Genomic DNA, 20,928 nt, shown 5'->3' on the forward strand with positions numbered 1-20,928 from the left:
TATATATATGTATATATATATATATATATATATATATATATTTATGACAAACACATGAAAAGAGAAAAAGGAAGCATTCTCAGATGGCATAATTAGCATAGGCTAACATTTCCAGAAATTCTTTAAAGAAAAAGCGTGGATTTTTTATGGGGTGGGATGGGATAGATTGTGGTTATTACCTAACCTGAAGGGTGTAGCTTAAAGAAGATTCTTACTGATCTTCTTGCTCCTGTCTTTACCACCTCCTCTGCCAGTTCTATTTTATTTATTTATTTTTTCAACTTTGGCAAACATTTTGGTATCATTTATGCTTAATTAAATAAAACCTACTCATGTTGTGAGCTGGAGAAACGGAGGCCAAATAACAGCAGAATCTCTTGCCAGCCTTTGCTCAACCCTGTTAAGCAGCTCTGGCCCCAGCTCTCAGGACAGAAAAGGCATCTTTGACAGTGTTAATGGTTTTGACCTCTTGAGTTCTAGCATTTCACTAAGAAGTCCCTACAGTAAGAAGGCAGGGACTGGAAAGCTGGTGCCTAATGCTAAACTTTGACCCCAGAACAGAAAAAGAGAAAGGGTAGAGTAATTCTGCTGAGGCAGGATGATCTGCACACTGCAGAGTGGAGATAAAAAGCAAGAAGAATTCATCATTTCCCTACTGACTAAGAATTATTTGCAGTTCTGTGGCCTGTGGAATGAGAGGGCACAGACCTGGGGCCTGGAGGACAGACGGCAGAACTGCGGGGATTCAGCCCTGGCCGCCTGTGAAGATGTGAGTAATATGGAGCTTTTATTGGCCTGCTGCTAGCAGGTGGTTAACTAGCTGTCTTGGGTCACAATAGACCTCTTTGGGGAGCCCTGGAAATAGTTTTCCTCACCTCCAAAAGTATAACAAAGCCCGCCAGGAAATTTTCTGTATTAATCTTATCAGGAAGTCCTGGGAGTGAACTTCACCAGTTTGCCCAAGCGCTAGAGGGAATATTTATATGTTCTCTCCTACCAGCTTGAGTTAACATCACCTAAAGGACTTTCCCTTTGTTTATATTCTAGGGAAATCATTCCATCATGGAATAAATTATAACGTATTTCCAATAACTCTTCAGTATTTTTTCAGACTGGAGGGGGTAGAGTGTGGGAGAAAGATTGAGAAAGACAAGGCTGACTAGAATGATAGAGAAAAATTTTTTAATATTTATTCTTTTTTTAAGTTTATTTATTTATTTATTTTGAGTGGGAGAGAGAGAATGAATGAGTGGGGGAGGGGTAGAAAGAGAGGGAGAGAGAGAGAATCCCAAGCAGGCTCTATACTGTCAGTGCAGAGGCTGATGCAGGGCTTGATCTCATGAACTGTGAGACCATGACCTGAGCTGAAATCAGGAGTCAGACACTTACCGAACTGAGCCATTGAGGCATCCTGATAGAAATAACTTCAGTCAAGAGTTTTAAGGTATTTCTTTATGAAATCTTTTATTGTTGTTACCAAGAGAAAAGAGCTAACTGGCTAGTAGGTAGAGCTGGGCCTCAGTAATACATTTCTTTCCAGGGTTGTTTATGTCCAACCCTTCAGACACTAACAAGTACAGTATGTAAGGCCTTTCACCAGTGGTTCAGCTCAGATCAGGCCTGAATCTAGCCCAACCCAGGCCTGGTAATATCCAAAGCCCCATTTCCATTAGCAGGTTAAGTCTGCCTGTGTGCTCATTTCTGGTGTTCCTGGGGCCGTATCTCACCCAGCGGTCTACCCACTGAGGCCTTTACTCTCAACGCCACTGGGAATGCCCAGGCCAGATGATGATGATACCGCCTGGTTTTGAATGTTTCCTCTGAGTTATAGCACTATGTTAAGTATGGTGTAAAATCTGTTAGCATTTAATTTTTGCAACGGCTTTGTGAGGTATTAATCTGGTCTTACAGTTGAGGCTTAGAGAGGTTAAGTGACTTTCCCACAGTCACATGGTAAGATGAAGTGCTGGGTCCTGAAAGCATGTGTAGCTGGTTCCCAAATCTATGCCTTTAAATACCGTGATATATTGCTGGGTGTTTTTCTTGATTTCTTAACTTTATTCTACTTCCTATTAGGGTCTGATCTCTGGCCCTGAACCCAAGACCATTTGGTTAGAGCCCTGCCTAACTTTTGCCACCTCCTTTTCCCAGAAGAGGATACCACCAGGGGCCAAGCAATCTTTCAAACTAGACTGACCTCCATAGAATCATGATTTGTTCACATGACTGATGAGGAGAAATGATTATATCAGCCCAGAAGCATCTGATGCCACCCTTCACCCACTAGATTAAAACTCTTGGGTAATAATGCTGGCCCAGATCAGACCCAAGTTTTTTAGACATTGTAAAAACTGTGGGCCAACTTGAGGAAGCCAACACTATAGTCAGATGGACTCCCAGCCTTGCCCTCCTAATGTACTTTCTCCCTAACCCTTTGCATACTTCACTGTAAAGCTCACATAGGTTAGAGTAGACTTTAAGCTTTGATAATTCAGAAACTCAATTTATCATCTCAGTTAAGGCAAGTCAGTTTTGGAAAAACTGGCTCATTCTAACAATCTCAGAAAAAAAATTATGAACGATAATGTCAGTTTATTCATTTAAAAAGTTTTGTCTCCTTTCCTTGTCATCTCTTCTTGTTCCAGGGCACCCCATCTCAATATTAAAATTCAAAGCCAGACCAGTCATCAGAAGGCGCTTGACAAACCCAGAATTATAACAAAGGAAATTGAATTGCTTTAAATGATATTTCATTCAAACCCATTTCTGACTTCTTCTTTTTTTTTAATGTTTATTTATTTATTTTTAGCGAGAGAGAGAGAGAGAGAGAGAGAGCGAGCGCAAGTGGGGGAGGTGCACAGAGACAGAATCCGAAGTAGGCTCCAGGCTCTGAGCTGTCAGCACAGAGCTGGATGGGGGCTTGAACCTGTGAACCGTGAGATCATGACCTGAGCCAAAGTCACATGCTCTACGAACTGAACCACCCAGGTGTCCCTATTTCTGACTTCTTATTCTTTTCCATGAGCAGAATCCTCCTCCCTGCCAGCAAATCTGAAGACCTGGGTTCAAATCCAGGCTCTGCTATTTATTTTCACTGTGGTCCTTGACAAGGCATTTAACCTCTTCATGCTCCTGTTTTATCGTCAGCAAAATGGGAGTAATAATATCGTCTAAAATTCACAATGTTTAAATGGAGGTTATAGATAGGAATGCTCTGCATATATTATTTTGTGTTATGTAGAGCTGTCAAGTTGATTTTTAAATTTGAAACCTTGTGAAGCCATTTCCTTGCAAGTCACCTATATGATCATTCATCCTAAGCTGCCACTTTTCTAGGGAAGGGTGTGGTTGCTTCACAAACTTAAAAGTACAAAAAGTCCTGGGTGGGCCTGGGTTTCTGCATTTCTAACACATACTCAAGTGATACAGATGCTGCTGGCTATACTTCAAGGCAAAGTTAGATGTCTGGTGCAGGTTTCTATGCAGTTACTTTGTGTGTTCATTGCAGGTGACTATTCAACACCGTTGAACTTCCATGTTCTTTCTTTTCCTTTGCTTTTCCTGGCTTTACTCTCTTTTAATTCTTTTCCTACATTTCTGACTACTCCTCCTCTGTCTCTTCCATGGATTCCCCTTGATTTATCCTTTAATGTTGGTGTTTCCTTGGGTTCCATTATTTGCCTTGTGATCAGTTTGTTCTCTGTGGATGATCTCAAGAGTTGACTCCTATATGAACTCTCCCTATCTTACATAGGCAGACTAAATGGATCCTTATCCTACACTCCCATTACGTTTTGTAAGATTTACCTTAGCATATGATAGTTTTATTTTACTGCATTATTATGCAATTATTTTTGTATGGTCTACCCTTACTTTTTGAGAGCAGAGTGCTCCTTTCCATTGTTGCATCCCTTGTGCCTAGCATAGTGCTCAGATTCTATAAATGTTTGACTAATAAACAAAGGCAAACCTAGACTTTGGGGCAGACGTCAGAAACAGCCATCTGAGCAGGCCAGATGGCAAATGTTAGTATTTGGACACCCTGTGGAAACACAAAGCAAACTTAAATTCTGTTGTGTGTGTGTATATGTGTATAAATTACCTTTCTGGATAGTCTCAAGATACCAATAGCATCTGGGGAAGACACCTGAGCCGTGTTTCCTCTGTAAATTATTTCTGGGCTCCTTTTTCAGACTTAAGCAATAGGCTGTCAAAATTGTCAAAAAGAGGAAGCATGTTTCTTATGGGCAAGAGTATTTATCATGTTTTTCTATTGTAATAAACAAAGCGAGCTCCTTCAGAAAAGGAAGGCTGTAGTATTGCCAAAATTGTGGTTTCCAAGAAAAGTTTCACCACATTTGGCCTCAAAGAGGACTCATAAGATCAGGTAAATGACTGCTAGCAGGTGAGATATCCTCAGCTCAGATCTCACGTGGATTGGATTCAATCCAATCCAACAAAAAAAATTCAGTAGATGTTTTTTTTGTGTACTAGGCTTGTATTAGGTTAGAGATAGAAAGATAAAAAAGACATGGCCCCTGTCTTCAGGGAGCTCATTGTCCAGTTGAGGCATTAGACATTGAAATAAATAAAGACAACTCGATGTGATGATTATTTAATAAATATATACAAAGTACCATGGATTGGAGAGGACAGACTAGTTGGAAATATAGAAGAAAATAATATTTTGAGAAGGTTCTTCATCCCAAAATGCATATTATCTCTTGAACACCCATCAAAATTCAAAGTGCAATTATTACCCATCCCTATTCATGTACACAAATAAGATTAAAGTTAATGTTTTTAATGCATATGATGTGTCCACCATGCCTCAAGAAAGTTTTGTTGCAGGGTTCTATATATAAATAAGATTTAAAGGAATGGAAAATGACAAGGTCATTAGAGGTGCAAGCAACGTGTGATGGAGTTATAGAGGGAACAGAAATAAAATATTACTGAGGGACACGGAAGCCCTTACAGGGCATACTGTACTTGGATGTTTCAGTTGGCACCTCCCTGTAGTGACTGTGGGCTCTTCACCTGTGTTTGTATGGGATTCTGGATCTCCTTGTTAAATTTTATAGAACCAAGGGTCTTAGGGGAGATGGCACAATGGGTATGTCATTAAGTTTCCCTGGGAGTCTAGAATAGAGAGCAACTGAATGGTAGCTTTGTTGCTGGGCAGACGTAAAGGTGTAGCCATGTTTGGATTCTGAGAGCAGATGAGTAAAGCTCAGTAGGAGAGAGGAGGGGGAAAAGAGGAAGGGAAAAGAGGATGGAGGGGGTAAGAGAGAGAAGAAGAGAGAGAAATGGAGGGGGAGTGTAGGGGGAGGAGGAGGAGAAAAAGAGAGAAGAGGCAGAGGAGGAGGAAGAGGAGGAGCAGAAGGAAAGGGAAGAAAAGAGAGGGAAAAGAAGGGTAGGAAGGTAGAGGGAAAGGAAGGGTAGAAGAGACAAAGTAAACAGACACACAGGTGAGTAAGGATGGGTGTGTTGTTGAGGAGTCTTTGGTTGCAAGTTCCTGAATTCCAGCTGAGCTTGTTAAACAGAAAATAAGCCTTTATTATGAGGAGACAGGCTACAGGGCAGATATGTAGCTACATCTCAGGGAGAGACTGGACCCAGAAACTGGAAAGCTGTCAGGACCTGGCCATTTCTCACCACATTTTGGCTCTATCCTCTTCTGTTTGCAGACTGGCTTTCTCTGCTAATTGGTCTACCTTGCAAGATGGCCATCCCATAACTTTGAGTTTTATATCTTCCTTGGTCAAGACAGCAGGCCAGACTGAACTAGAATCTAACTTTTAGTCTTACTTCCAAATTCAGATTGCCCCAGAGAATACCAAGTATCTCTTCCTGGTCCAGTACCTGTGGCCTTGGAATGGGAGCAGGTTATGGGGCTTGTATATGGCTGTTGGGGACCCACTCCTATGTGAAGATGTTAATAGAAAGGTCAGCCCTAACCAAGAAGCCACCTTCAAAGTTTTATGCTATAACAAGAGGACAATATATCAGGGAGAGAGCTGACTTTCCAGCTTCCATTAGCATTTCCTTTGTGAAAGCCTTTCCTTTCTTCTTGAAAGATCCAGATTCCTTATATAAATCCCACTTTACTTGTTAGCTTGAGTAGGTTTCTATTTCTTGCAACAGAAGGGCCTTAACTAAAATTTTACGAGACAAAGAAGAGCTGAAAGAGGGCACTCTAAATTCAGGCAACAGCATTAAGAAAAGCACGAGTGTGAGAAAGTTCATGGTTAATTGAGAAGAGTTCTCCAAATGAACATTGCAGCATAGGTTGTCTGAAGTGATGGTGTGGAAAATGAGGCTGGAAAGGTGCTTTGGAAACTGGTCATATCAACCTTACAAATTCCCCTCTTGGTAATTTGGAGTAGGCAGTGGAAGCTTGGTCAGTTTTTGGATTGCAGTTGTGATGGTATCTGACGAGTGTCCCGCAATACTATCTTAAAGAGTGATAAGCACCTGTTGGTGCCATATGGTTGGTCGTGGTTAGACTGTAACTTCAAAGTTACATGATGGATAAAATTCTACTTTTAACTCAAGTGGGAGTGTACCCTTAACACATCACAGAAGTCGCAGCTGCTGACCCTTTGCGAAAATGTACTGGGTAACTGTAATAGATGCTATTAGTGCCCCACCCAGACTCTCTTCACCTGCTGGCGCATTCATCCTTCAGTTGCTGAAGGTGCTATAGCCAAGGCTGTACATCTGTGGCCTTCTTGGGAGTCATCTCATTTGGAGACGCATGGTACTTTCCACTGCTTGACCCTCATGGCCAATGACTGAATGATTTAAGGGGAGTGCAACAGGCTGGCTTCTTTGCCTCAAAGTGGGACAATTCTGCTGTATAATGTATACTCTGGAGTCTCGTGGATTAGGCCGAGCTGGGTGTTACCTGAGACCACATCCTTGCTCAGCATCTTGCCTTTCACTCTCCCACTTCCCTTGCTAGCTTTGCAGGTTTCTCCTGAAGAGCCTGCCCTCAACAGATCACAGGCACCCAAATCCCTTTTTCAAGGCTGTGCTCCAAGGGAATCTTCTCTAAAACAGTGCATTTATTTTAATATACATCCAAAGTTACATGGATTGCTGTGTTTCACTTCTGTGAGCATAGTGGACAAGAATTCGGATTCTGGGGTAAGACCCACCTGCATTCAAATCTTGACCCTAATAACTTCTGGTCTTGGCAGATTGGTCAGTCTCAGTATCCTAATTTGCAAGACCTAAATGGGATAATAATCATCCTCAGGGTTGATGTGAGGATTAGATGAGATAATACATGTGAAGTGCTCAGCCCAGAACTCACACAAAGTAAAGAGCTCATTAGCTACTGTTATTATTGCTTCTGATTATCTCCTTTGACAGAGATACTGCACGTAGTTACACAGGTTGTACACTGCACCAGGGTCCATATCTAAGTGGTAGATTTATGTATTTATTATGAAAGGGTTTTTTTTACATCCTAATTCTTACTTGTAAGTCTCAGGCAGACTGGCCTGAGGTAGAGTTCAGATTTCTTATTTGGTTCCCCTCTATCAATTTGAAATCGTAGCTCCCAGCTTAGTCTTGACTATGTGGTTCCCATGAACAAGCTGGCATAGCCCTTCTCTCTTCACCTGTTTTGGAGCTCCGTGACAACCAATGGCTGAGTTTTCATTAACCACACTGGTCAGTGACAGCTGTTTCTACTTAGACTGACATCATCAGATGCCCTGTTAGCTGACCTGTGCCATGACAGCCTAAGGACAGCGATGCCCGAGCTACAGAGGAAGGTGTGGAGGTACCTAACAGGGAGGATGAGTGAGAAGGAAGCAAGGGTGGGCAGCTGGCAAGAGTAGGTCTAAATGTCTAGCACACTGTTGTTTGTTCACACTTGAGGTGGAAAAACAGCAGGCAACGACACTGTCACAGCGCGAGATGACCCGAAATACCTGATGATTTTCCTGCAGAGACATTTTCACAGAAAGAAGCTCTTGGCGGTGGAAAATTCTGCTTCCACCTCCCACCGTTTCCCCAAGGTGCTAACCAGGCAGATACGTTCTCAGCACTCTGGCCAATTGCTTGTCAAGTCAGTTCAGAGAATGAGAGCAGTCCTCTCTCCTGGTTCACAGAAGTGATAGTGGCTGAGTCGATGCCTTATTTTCAGCCAAAATGTGTCATTCTCCGGGAATAGCTTCCCACCTTGTCACTGGATTTAGTCCTGGATGCCGGGCACTGGCATGAGGGGCTGAATCGCCCCATTTGATGGAAACTGTGGGATGGGGAGAGACCGTTGAGAGGCATTCTGACTACATTTCTATGGCACAAGCTGGCACAAGCCAGGAAGGGAGGAAACCAAACTGTAAAGAGAATGTTGACAGATCTAGCTGGTGAGTACTTTATGGGTGGAAAAACATGCCTTATTTTAAATGAAACCTGATATGAAGAGTACTGTAGAGTGTTCCTGTATCTGAAGCACACAGAGAAGCCTTTCCCTTCTGATGGAGCCAGCCCTTTCATACTCTAGCACATTGGTGAGCTGTTCTCTTCCCGTGTCCCTTTTGGGCCAGTCCCTACTGGCCAGCCAGCCTTTTCACAGCACCTTCAGTAAACCAGTGAAATGAACAAATCTCTGCAAAACCACAGCTCGGAGAGTTCAGATCTTGACTCGCAAATTTGTATGTGGCTGAGGTCCTGTCTCAGATGACATATGTGACTTAACTTCTGAACTGTTGCTTCTGAAGGGACAGAATCATGCTGAGCTAAGCATTTCCAGATACCTGGTCAGAGAACTCAGAGAATTCTAGTTGTATCAGACGCTTGGTCCTATAATCTTGGATAACCACCTCACACTTGGTGAACCCCACTACTCAGGGGAAAGTGGCTGGGTTTTCCAAGTGGGATAGGAAAAAGTCTTCATCTTTGTTCCCTTATGTGGGTGTGTCTTCCTCCTCATGGCTCCTGTGGGACAGAACATGCAGCTTATCTGTCAGCATCATCAAAGTTGGAGGCAAGGCATCTGGAACATGCCTACAGTGCCCAAGACAGGAAGCCCCTTGGTTCCAGGGTGGTCAGGACGCCTTGTCCCTCAGCCTGGATCACTTCCCATAACTCCGATTTGCACAGCCTCTTGAAAGAAGAAAGCTTATTTTGGCCTTTGGATATATGCTGTGTGACATATGACTCCTTCTAAGTGGCTGCCACATTGAGTGAAAACAGAACTATAATTGAGAGGTGGCTGGGGAATGCCTAGAGAGCCCCTTCTTCCTCATGTCTGCTCGCCAATGTGCAAAGTGCAGGAGGGCAACGATTACACAAATGGAGCTGGGATTTGGAAGGCTTTTTCCCTCCCTTCATATATAAGTCTTTTTATATCAAAGGTTAGGGCAAGTAGACTGTCCCTTGGGACAAAAGCCCAAGTTCTGCTGGGGAGAGGGGAAAAGAGTCAAACCTACTTGGAATAAGTTCACTGGGATAGAACTGTATTCTACTTTGAGCCAAAACCCCGTGAAATCTCATGGGCCATGAAGTCCAATTAAAACAGAGCTGGGCACAGTAAGAGGCTAACAGGCATGCATAATTGTGAGAACCAGGATTTTAGTGGGGAAAGAAAAAAAAAAAGCCAAGGAGAAGCCAAGGCCAATTATCAGAACTGCTAATTTTTACCAACCTAATCATTAATGAATACCATGTTTCTGAAAAGAATGTTAAGAGAATAATTGTATTTCAAGGGCTTGAAAACTGCTAAACTCTGAAGTTGTACAATTTGTGCAAATTAATATGATAAAAAGAGACAATTAAGGTTTATAATTAACAGATAAATACAAATGATCTGGTGAAGACAATCTAAGTTTCTGCTCTGTCTTATGAAGCAGTGTAATTGATTTTTATAAATGCTAATTTACAGTACATGCTCTGTTAACCATTAACACAGGGAAAGGAACATGGAGTAAATGGAAGTCAAGGAGGGATGTGAGCCAAGGAACTAACAGACTAGATCTAGCCAAGGAGAAGAAACAGAAAAATATGCCAAATGTTGGAATGTGACTTTGAAAGGGGAAGACACCATCCAACAACCATCTTCCCACCCCCACCCAGGGGGAAAAAAATCCCTCAATTGTCTATGCAAGTTCGATGAAGTTTTTCTCTATTTCTATACCTTTCAAAACTGACTGGCTGGATTTTCCTGAAGTTCTGAGGCTATGAGTTGAAAAGGTCTGTCTCCAAGTATAGGACATATGTTGTGTAAATAAAATGCACCTTGGTGACGAGATGTTTCCCAGGCAAGAGCAGCTGAATGTCCACAGGGAGGCCTGTGTCACTTCTGATGAGGAGCAGACTGACATTGGCAATCATCTGCTGAGGACAGAGAACACCCTTGGTGATTCATATGTGATTTGCACCCCGAATGTCACAAGGACCCACATTCCAGACTGCAGACAGCATGGGGTCGAGTGGCCTCTCACACGGTCAGGGTGTGCTCCAGGGTCAGCAAGGGCAGGGACATACTCTGACAAACAAGGCTCCTGAGCCAGTCCAAGGAGGCCAGACAGCTCACAACCTATATTTCCCTTTCCTGATGGGGAAGGAGAGGGATTGCTCTGTCTGTCCCTGTCAGACTCTATGTCTCCTGAGGACAGGACTTGTGTACATTTGTATTTTTGGTGCCTGCTGTAGTGTTCTTTCTATGATTGGAACTTGAATAAGATTAGCTTTTGATAATGACAAGAGAGGCCTGGTAATTCATATTCTTTATAAAAGAAATCCCGAAAACATGACTTTTTATTTTGACTGGGTGAGATCCTAGAGATTTTTACCTGATTCTGATTAACACTCTGCTTTTGAGTTTTCAAGTTGAAATCAGCAAGAGAAAAAAAGGAACTGGACAAAGAGAATATCAAAGGACGTCTGGAGAGGAGCGTCATTGTTCTAAGGCTTAGCCTGGTAAAATCAGGAATTGACTTTTCAGTTACCGTTTCTCCTAGCCATGCTCCATTAACCTGTTCCTGATGAGCGAGGAGACTCTCCAAGCATTTCCTAATGTAACCTGCTGGTGAACGTGACATCTTCCTCCATGCTTCTGAAATTCCTAATCCTCAGTACCAATTGTGCTTTCATAGCTCATTTTTTGGTTCCCCTTCTTTGTTGCATTTTGATAAATCGCATATGACTTCTGAATTTTACATGTATCAAACAAAAGAAAGGGCAAAACCTAGATTCTAGAAGCTAAAACAGAATGTACTTTTATCATTCTAGTCTGACTTCATATTGAGTAGGAAGTAAACACATGCTATAGACCAAGACTGTCCAGGAGAAATACAACGTGAGCCACACATGCAATTTAAAATTTTAGAGTAGACACACTGAAAGACAAACAGGTGAAAGGACTATTAATAATATATTTTACTTAATGAGATATATTCAAAATATAATTTCAACACACGGCCAATATAAAATTATTAATGAGATAGTATATATATATTTATTATAAGTCTTCAAAATCTGGTGTATGTATTATACTTCTAGTCTATCTTGGTACTAGCAACTTTTCAAGAAATCATGCCAAATGTGGTTGATGGCTAATATCTTGTGCAAAGCAGAGAGAGAGAGAGAGAGAGAGAGAGAGAGAAGGAGAAATTGAGAAAGGAATCTTAAATATATCTTCCAGGGTTTTATTGATTCTTATTCCAATCATAAATTATACAAGGGTTATGGTGGAGATGAACTTGTAGCTAAGTCATTACATATAATATAAAACCTAAATGGTACTTTAGATAAGGCTGAACAAGTATATCTCATCAATAATAATTTCATTGGATCTACTACTACTAAGCTAAACAGAGACTAGGTGAGCAGATCCTAAGAAAATTGTATGTTCATCTTGAGTCATCATCCACAGGCTAGATTCAGAATATATAACCCTGTTGATGGAGTGGAGGTCACAGCTATACTTTTCTACTTTCATAAAGTCTTTTGGGCCAATTGGCTTAGCTGGATATGGTACAACATGGCTTCAGTCCATATATATGCCAGGTTCATAAGGGGCAGTACTTCTTTTCAAGAGATCTAGGCTGCCTTGTTGTTCACCCCCAGCATGTGTCTTACGGCAGCCACAAGGAGGTGTCCTGAATGTCTTGGGGCCTGGGCACCCCACCTGCCATACTTGGAGGAGTAATTCAGAGCCACGATGGAAGACCATGCCTCTGTAGAAAGAATGAGAATGCCCTTATGGACAGATACAAAACAAACTTCAAGTAAATTAAATGAAAAGAGCAGGTGCAGAACAGTGTGTATAATATGTTAGCAAATGTGTAAAAAGGAAAAAAAATATGTGCATTTGTATATGCACAGACGGTCTCTGAAATGACAGAAAACAGGCAATGTTTATTGCCTTCAAGGAAGGGAGGAGGGGGCTGGGAGACAAGGGGAGGGGGAAGAATTTTCCCTTTTATTCTTGGTTCCTTTAGAATTTTGTGCCATGTGATCTATTCTATTTAATGTATATTACATTTAATATATATACGTATTTCCTTTCAAATTTTGTTCCATGTGAATATACATAAAGAGTAATAATGTGGAAACATTTAAAATAGCCAAATTTGAAACAAACCGAACTGTAATAAAAGCCATGTCCTAGTGAAGGTGAGTATGTCCTGTCTCGGGGGTGAAAGTGGAGTGTATAGCTAAATGATCAGTGACATCCAAGAGCAAAGGGGGAAGTTACTAATACTGAGGAGCAGTACTCCCTGAATATTCTTTTAAAAAGTAGACTGACAATTACAATTCAGCAATCACTTCCTGAGTGCCTCGTTTGTGCAAGTCACTGGGCAAGCCAACATGTCTGTACTGTCCCCACCTCACGGAACTCAATTGAATGGATGCATCTGGAGGGTAAGAGGTGCGACTTTTGTGACAAAGTTAAAACCAAAAGAGATGTCCAGGTAGCTTTATAGTTTCTGAGACAAGAAGTAGCTTTAATCTCCGAGTTTAGAGAAGCCATTTTCAGGAGTGCTTTTCTCTGATAGAGATGCAAAGAAGCATCTCCCTGGTAAAATATGTGACAAGGAAAAGACGTAATGTCAACACAGCAGTATCAGCATTACACATCAGACCTGGTGATAACATAAATGCTTTTGCAAAAGAAGTGGGTGTGGATGTTGCCATGCACCTCACGGAGCTGTCCTCTCTTGTAAAGTATACAATAGAGCCAACACTCCGAGTCTCAGCTCCTGGGGACAATATCACTTCTTTGGAAATCCAGCAGAATATCTTCTTTCAACAAAGATGTGCTGTAGCTTCCACGTGCTGGACACCGAGAGAAGCACAGAAGACACATATAGATAAGCCTAGCAAGGGCCCTGCCCACAAGGAGCGGGTTGTGCACCCAGGAGTTTAAACGTGTTCCAGAAAGCAACGGAAGTGTAGAAGAGAGGGGAGCGGGGAGACTTCAGGAAGTAGTGAGGAGCAGGGGGTTGAATAAGTAGAAATTTTTTCCTGGGAAGGGAGCAAGGAAGAGTTACCTTAGGCAGAGTGTTGTGTAAAAAAGGGCAGAGACATGAAGTGTCAGACCTATTTGAGGAAAGGGGACTCTAGCTCCACCAGAGCATAGGTTGTTAGACAGCAGAGAAAGGTGAGGCTGTGGCAGGCTAGGGGTCTTGTGAGGGGTCACAATGCTGCTGAAGAGTTTGGACTTTTCTAAGCAGTGGAGAGCACAGAGGATGTAAAAGGCAGGAGGATGTAAAAGGCGACCGCACAATGTGCAGGTGTGCAGAGGCCTGTGGTGGCCCCAGGGCACCAGACAGAACCCCCAGGAGGCTGTGCCAGCAGCCAGAGGAATGTGAGAAGGGAGAAGATCCAACAGATTTTAGAGTGGGGGCTTTGGAGGCTGATGACCAACTGATTGAATAGAAGGGTCGAGGGAAATGATGAGCCAAGTTTCGGCTGACTTTAGAAAAATCCACAAATCAAATTACACGTTCTTTTTTTTTTGCAGACACAGAATGAATTAATAATGGCCTTGAAAATCCATACTGCAAAAGATCTCTACCTTACTTAATTTTGAAGTGTTTTTGGAATCATGTGGCTTGACACTGTATTGGGGATCGCTTGGTCCATAACCTACTTTGAAAGAAATTACATGCCTTGTTTAAATGTCCACCCGAATCCCCAGCCTGAGACTCTCACAAATGTTAGTTACTTCAAATGTCATCATTAAAAGGTACATACAGAGAGGTGATAGGTTGGAATGGTCACAGCCCGAGGGTAGGTGTTTCTAAGTTTGTTTGGTCTGGATCAGACCTGTGCCAGTGATGGAAGGAAGGCACGTATTTCTGTAAAGCATCCTATGTTGTCTGAAGTGTCACATGATGGACAATGTCAGGAAATTTTGGATAAGAAAGTTCAAAAGTTGGGGATGTAAAGCTCTGGATAGAAAGCCTAAGAAATTGTCCTTCGTGAGAAATAGGAGAGATTTAATTTGGTTCCACAAAATCTCTATGCCTGAGACTAATGCTGTGACCTAAAAACCTTATCAATTTTACCACTGTATTAAATCACACCTTTTTGGAGTCCGTGCTGGAGGGAGGGTGAGTGAACGTTCACACACCTTATCAAAGCCTCTCCACAATGGATAGTTCTGTAGATCTACTGGAAGCCTTTAAGTTTTGCAACCAACTATTTTATATTTAAAAGTTGTTAGATTATTTCAGGCAGCATGGACTGCTTTTCACTTAATTGCTGTCCCTCTGGGGATCTATGCCAAGGTACCGCTCTCTACTAGCCACACAGAGAATGACCCAATTGTGTTTTTAGTTTCCTCTAAATACAATCTATTGATTTTCTTTCTCCCACTGTAAGCAGGGTGGTCTTGGTTATTCCAAAGCAATTAGGTGGAGTATTTGGTTGGACTCTTCTTCAACCTTGAAGGATTCTATTTACTCTCCTCCATTATAGCCTTAAAGCTTTAGTCCCTTATAGCCAAGAGTTGCTTTTCTGCACCAATAAGCAAAAGCATTACAATATTAATAACCCTCGGCCACGGGTTTAGCTTCCTCACCTTCTTCCCATGCTTGGATGATTTCCTCTGCATTTGAAGCAATCAATAGTGGCCTGAAATTCATTCAGACTCTCACACACTCCATGAGGTTTCCAAAATAAGCCAGTGGCAAGCATTTAATTAGTTCATTTTGTTTCTGCCAGGGCAGAGATGCAGGCTTGAGACTCCAAGAGCTGGTAGACAATATAGCTGTTACTGAAATCTTCATGCCTTGGCAGTAAATAGGATGGGATTCAGAGACTAATGATTCTGCCTCTTCCCACCCTCTCTGTGGCTTTTGACATGTTTCTTTGCCAAGCTGAACCCATGTCTTCCTTTGCGTAAAGAGAGTAAGGTGCCACCAGTTCTTGAGGGTAGTTTCTTCCGGCAGTAGAGTCCGTTGTGAGTACCGGTCACCATGCTGGTGCTGAGGATAAAAGATGCATAAGACACCGTCAAATGGGGAAAAGGGGAGACAGGCATTAAGACAAGTTTTTCCCCCTGCTGGGGACGGGCTCTGCTAGAAATGAGTGGAGAGTGCAGTGGGGGTGTCTGCAGAGCCGTCCCTGGGACCACTCTAGGCCGAAGACACAAGAGCTGCAGAGGCTTTTGCTTTTCCAGTGGTCTTTGTAGCAGGGGAAGATTTATTTTCTCCCCAGGTCCAGGCAGCAATATTTATTTCCACACCCCACAAAGCCTCTGAAAAAAGGAAGTATCTCTTAGAATGTTTATGTCAGACTTTTGGCTGATAGTCATCAGTGGTTTTAAAGTCACGGCATTTCCCTCAAGATGAGCCAGTAATGAATCTCATGCACACACGGGACAAGGCTGCACTAAGTGCCAGGTGGATGAGACAGCTGACAGTAGATGGCCCAAGAAGGCCTCCAGCTATGGACAGGCAGGGAAGCCCAGCAGGGTATTTACAGGCTGATGATGAGAAGAGTTCCTGGTTTGTTGTGTTGGTTCATAATGGCTACAGAGCTGCTGCGATCCTGGTGTCAGCCCCCACCATTTGCATGTTTCCTTTGTGGGACTCTAAGCAGGTTTTCTGCTGTGGAAAAGCCTCACACAGGCCATAGGGCTCTGTTCCTGCATCTAGTCCCACTTCCTCACCTTCTTTTTTGTTCATTTAGGCTTCCCCTTGATCCAGAAGAGTGGAGGCAATTACATAAACGCATATAGAATAAAAAGAAACTTAAGGGGTTCTGCTGAAGTGTGTATGCATGCTGATCCTCCAATAATATTCCTGGGAATTTATCTCAAGGATAGTAATTGAAATATGCTCAGAAATGTATCTTTATTTTTCATATACTTGTGATTTCCCCTGCCTTTTTTAATGTGAAATGTCTTCATTCAGAGAGTGTAAAAAATGTACACGTGCTGTTGAAAGAATAATAGCGAAGCAATCCCTTGTGTATCTGCAACTCAGGTTAAGATAAAGAGCACTGACAGTGTTTTAGAGGCAATCTTTGGGCCCTTCTACAACAATTTCACCCCTTAAAAATATATCCCTAAATAGGGGCACCTGGGTGGCTCGGTTGGTTAAGCATCCGACTTTGGCTCAGGTCATGATCTCACAGTTTGTGAGTTTGAGCCCCGCGTCGGGCTCTGTGCTGACAGCTGGGAGCCTGGAGCCTACTTCAGACTCTGTGTCTCCCGCTCTCTCTACCCCTCCCCTGCTCATGCTCTGTGTCTGTCTCTCAATAATAAACAAACGTTAAAAAAATTTCTAAAAAAATATATGCCTAAATAATATATAATATTGTTTTGCCTTGTTTGAATTCTGTGATTGACTTCTCATTCTAAGTATCATGTTATTAAGATTTTTAAAATATTGGTGCATATAACTAAATTTCATTTTTTTCTCTGCTCTATAGTATTCCAATATTTGAATAAACCACAATTTATTTACCCAGTCGACTGCTAATAGATATGTGAGTCGTTTCCAGTTTTTGGTCTTCTATGCCATGCAGCTATTAATGTTCTTATACATTTACAATATTGCACGTGTATGAGAGATTCCCTAGGGCATATACTTAGGCGTGAGATTATTGGCCTGTAGGGCACACGGTCAGCTTTACTAGTTGAGAAGAGACAAGGGTGATTGATAAATGCCCCTGGGGGTTTGGGTTGCCCAGAAGATCTCCCTTAACTTAGAGGAAGGAGCTGTGCCCCCACCCAATTTCCCACAAGATCATGGGGTGCCAGCAGCTGTATTGCCAGACAGGTTTCTGAACAGCTGGCATCTAAAATTCTGCTTGCTTGACACCGGTCAAATCCCATCCCTACCCCTCACCCACCCATTAGCAAGACCATTCTCACGGGGTCCTGCCTCTGGAGCAGAGCCCCCTGGTGCATCCAGCAATGCTCTGGCCCTTCACACTTTGCAGGAGGCTGAACTAATGGTGAACCATCATCCTATTTTGCTGACCCTCTGCTTTAACTCTTCCCAACGAAACCAGTTCTGTGCCTGCATATAATGACCTTGTGGTGTTTGACTTCACCACCGTTCCATACTAGGTAATGTCAAACTGTCTTCCAAAGTGACTCCTCCAATTTCCTTCTCACCTGCAGTGGGTGAGGAATCCTTTTGCTCCCCATCCTCACCAATGCCTGTAATTGGGCATTTTAAATTCAAAGACTTTTACACTTTTGTCAATCTTGTGGCTATAAAATTGTCACTCATTGTGGTTTAATTAATATTTCCTTGATCAGTAATGAAATTGAGCATCCTTTCATTTGTTTATTGGTTGTTCAGGTTTTCTCTTGTGAAAGTACCTATTTGAAGCTCTTTTCTGATTTGTTTGCTTTTTAAAAAATTGATTCATAGGAGTTTATTATATATTCTGGTTATGATCGCTGGTTATGATTCCCTTCTCTCTCATCTTACGATGTCTTTTCTCCTTTATTATGGAATCTTTTGTAAATGAAGTTCTTAATTTTGATGCAGTCAAATTTATTGAGTTTTTGCTTTATTTTATGGTTTGTGCTTTTGGTCTTATTTACAAACTCCTTTTCTATCCATGGATAATTAAAGTATTCTCCTAAATTTTCACCTAGAAGTTTTATATTTTACCACTTGCTTTTGGGACTTTAATCCTGGCGTTGATATTTGTGTGTGCTAGGAGTCTAATTTTCCATTTTTTCATTAGGAATATTGTCCTAGCACCATTTCCTGAAAAGTCCGTTTTTTTTTCTTAATTTACAGGGCGAACTATATCAGACATCAAATATCCATATGTGTATGGGATCATTTTTGGATTCATTATTTCGTTCTATCTTTCCACTTGTCTGTTCCTGCACAAAGATTATACTGTTCCAAAGTCTATAGTTTATAAGAAGTCTTAATATCTAGTAGAACAAGTTACCTCACCCTGTCCTTTATCAGTAGGATTTGTCTCTTTTTGGTTGGGTATTTCCGTATAAATTTTAGAATCAGGGTGTGAAATTCCACAGACAAGTAAAAGGTTGGGATTTTGACTGAGATGACCTCAATTTGGTAAAAACTGACATCTTTAAATTATTGTTTTTAATACATGAACTTGATATATTTCTTCTTTTATATAGTTTTTTTTAAAAGTCTTTTCCTAAGATTTATAATTTTCTCCACAAAGATCTTTTTAAAGCATTATTGAGAATGGTATCTCTTTTCTTTTTCTGCCTCTTATTTTTTTCTTTTTCAAGTTTCTATTTAAATTCCAGTTAGGTAACATAAAGTATGAGAGAATGATGTCTCTTAACATTTTTGTACTTACTTGTTTTTGTTGCTATGTAGAATGCATTTGATTTTTGCATGCTGATTCTTATTAATTCTGGTAATTTACCTGTAGAGTTTTTATTTTCTGCATGTGCAGTCATATCATCACTAAGTAATGATTGTTTTATTTCTTCTTTATCTTGCCTTTCTCTGTTGGCAAGACACAGATCAGTGTTGAATAGAAAAGGAGACAATAGGAATCCTTGTCATGCTTCTGATCTTAAAGGGAATGTTTTCAACATTGCACCATTAATATGTTTTTTGCTGTAGGTTAATCTTTTTTTTTTATTAATAGAAGGGGAGAAAATTTTCTTTGATTCCAAATTAGTTAAAAATTTAAAACTATGAATAGAAGCTATATTTTATTATATACTTTTTTCCCTGCATGAATTCAAGTGATTATATTATTAATTTGTTAATATGATGACTTTCATTATTCACATATTTCTAATGATAAGTCATCTTTCTATTCCTGAGATAAATCCGATCTGATTATGATTAAAAGAAAATTTTTTTTTTGTTTTAGAGAGAGAGAGTGGGGTAGAGGGGCAGAGCTAGACAGAGAGAGAGAGAGAGAGAGAGAGAGAGAGAATCTTAAGCAGGCTCCATGCTGAGCATGGGGCACAGCATGATCTCATGCAGGGCTTGATCCCACAACCTTGGGATCATGACCTGAGCCAAATTCAATAGTTGGATGCTCAACCCACTGAGCCACCCAGGAGCCCCTGATTATGATTTTTTAAAAATATGTTGCTTAAATGAGTTCTTTAATGTTTTTAGTATTTTTGCATCTATGACCATGATAAGTCTGGCTTGTAATGTTCCTTTCCTTAATGTTCTTGACAGGTGTTCATATCAAGCACACGTGATTTTTATAAGTGGATATGGATAATGAGACAAAGGAAAAATGTAATTAATAAATAAAATATATAAAATAAATAAAATGTAATGCAACATTTATGCCATAAGATCTCTTACATGGCTAGGAATTTGGCTCTAAAATTCCTAGCAATGAATTAAAGTTAATTTCATGATTCACAAAAATCAATGAGTTAAAACAGAACTGGCTATTCAGGAGCAGAACAAGTGTTGCAAGGGGCAGTAAAGGGTGGTGGTTTGGAGACTATTCCTTGGAGCTGGACTGAATTCTAATCCTGTCTCTAGAACTTACTAGCTATGTCATTTGAACAAGTTGCTTAATTGCTTTGTATTTCAGTTTACTCACCTGTCAAACAAAGATAATTATGTTATCTACTCAAAGAAGTGTTTCACAGATTAAATTAATTAATACATATAAAGTCCTTTGAAAATTAATCAGTTCTTGGTAGCACTCAATGAACATTAACATTTTATTATCATTTCTGATACTGAGACCAGAAAGAAAATTTCTCCTTGAATTCCTTTTGAGAGAATACCTTTTAATGAAAACGACAATGACCCTAACAAAATCCTTATAGGATTATCATGATTACTACTATTATTACCTAATCATTTTGAGGAGTTTGATATCCTTCAGGCAAACTTTCATAAGTAATGCTTTTCCAGTTGGGTTTCTGATGAGAGCAGTGGGTATGAGGTGATACTCTATGAGTAGTACCTGGAATACAGCCATATGCTTACATATTTTTTGAAACTAGAAGAGGATAAATAGGACCACCTTGCTTCCAGGTGGGCCAAGAAGTACTTAAAGACATGGCCAAGTATCTCTCCTTGACTAGTTTTGGGTAGGGAACAGTGCACAGTCAAAAGGGTGGTCAGTATTCCATTGGCTGCACTAATTTTAGTTTGGGAAAAATTAAATCAACTATTGTAAACTATCACTTTGGCAATAAGTTGGTTATTTAAAAATGTCACTATATAGGTACCTAAATGAGTTAACTTATGTACTAGATAATTGACTATACTGAATTCCAGTCAAATAATCACAACTAATGATTACATGGAGTTTACTATGTGCTGTATTGTCCTAAGTACTTCACATAATCTAACATTTTTTAGGCTTCACAACAATCACATGAGGCAGGTACTGGTACCATCATCATCTTACGGATGAGTCACATGACCAGTAAGTGGCAGAGGTGGGATTCAAACCCAGGTACATTGGCTCCTGAATCTAAATGTAAGTGAGATGCCTACCCAAAAT

At 40.9% G+C, this 20,928-nt stretch overlaps 1 long non-coding RNA gene across 1 annotated transcript in view; it reads left to right on the forward strand.

The window, feature by feature from the left end:
- LOC125909585 (uncharacterized) overlaps nucleotides 1-20,928 on the forward strand; it is a 186,005-nt gene that overhangs the window by 133,493 nt on the left and 31,584 nt on the right. Inside the window, exon 6 of the long non-coding RNA XR_007453732.1 lies at nucleotides 19,632-19,694. This is a non-coding gene — a long non-coding RNA (uncharacterized LOC125909585). The remainder of the gene's footprint in view (nucleotides 1-19,631; nucleotides 19,695-20,928) is intronic.

Source organism: Panthera uncia (assembly GCF_023721935.1).
Source record: "Panthera uncia isolate 11264 chromosome B3 unlocalized genomic scaffold, Puncia_PCG_1.0 HiC_scaffold_1, whole genome shotgun sequence".
Lineage (NCBI taxonomy): Eukaryota > Metazoa > Chordata > Mammalia > Carnivora > Felidae > Panthera > Panthera uncia.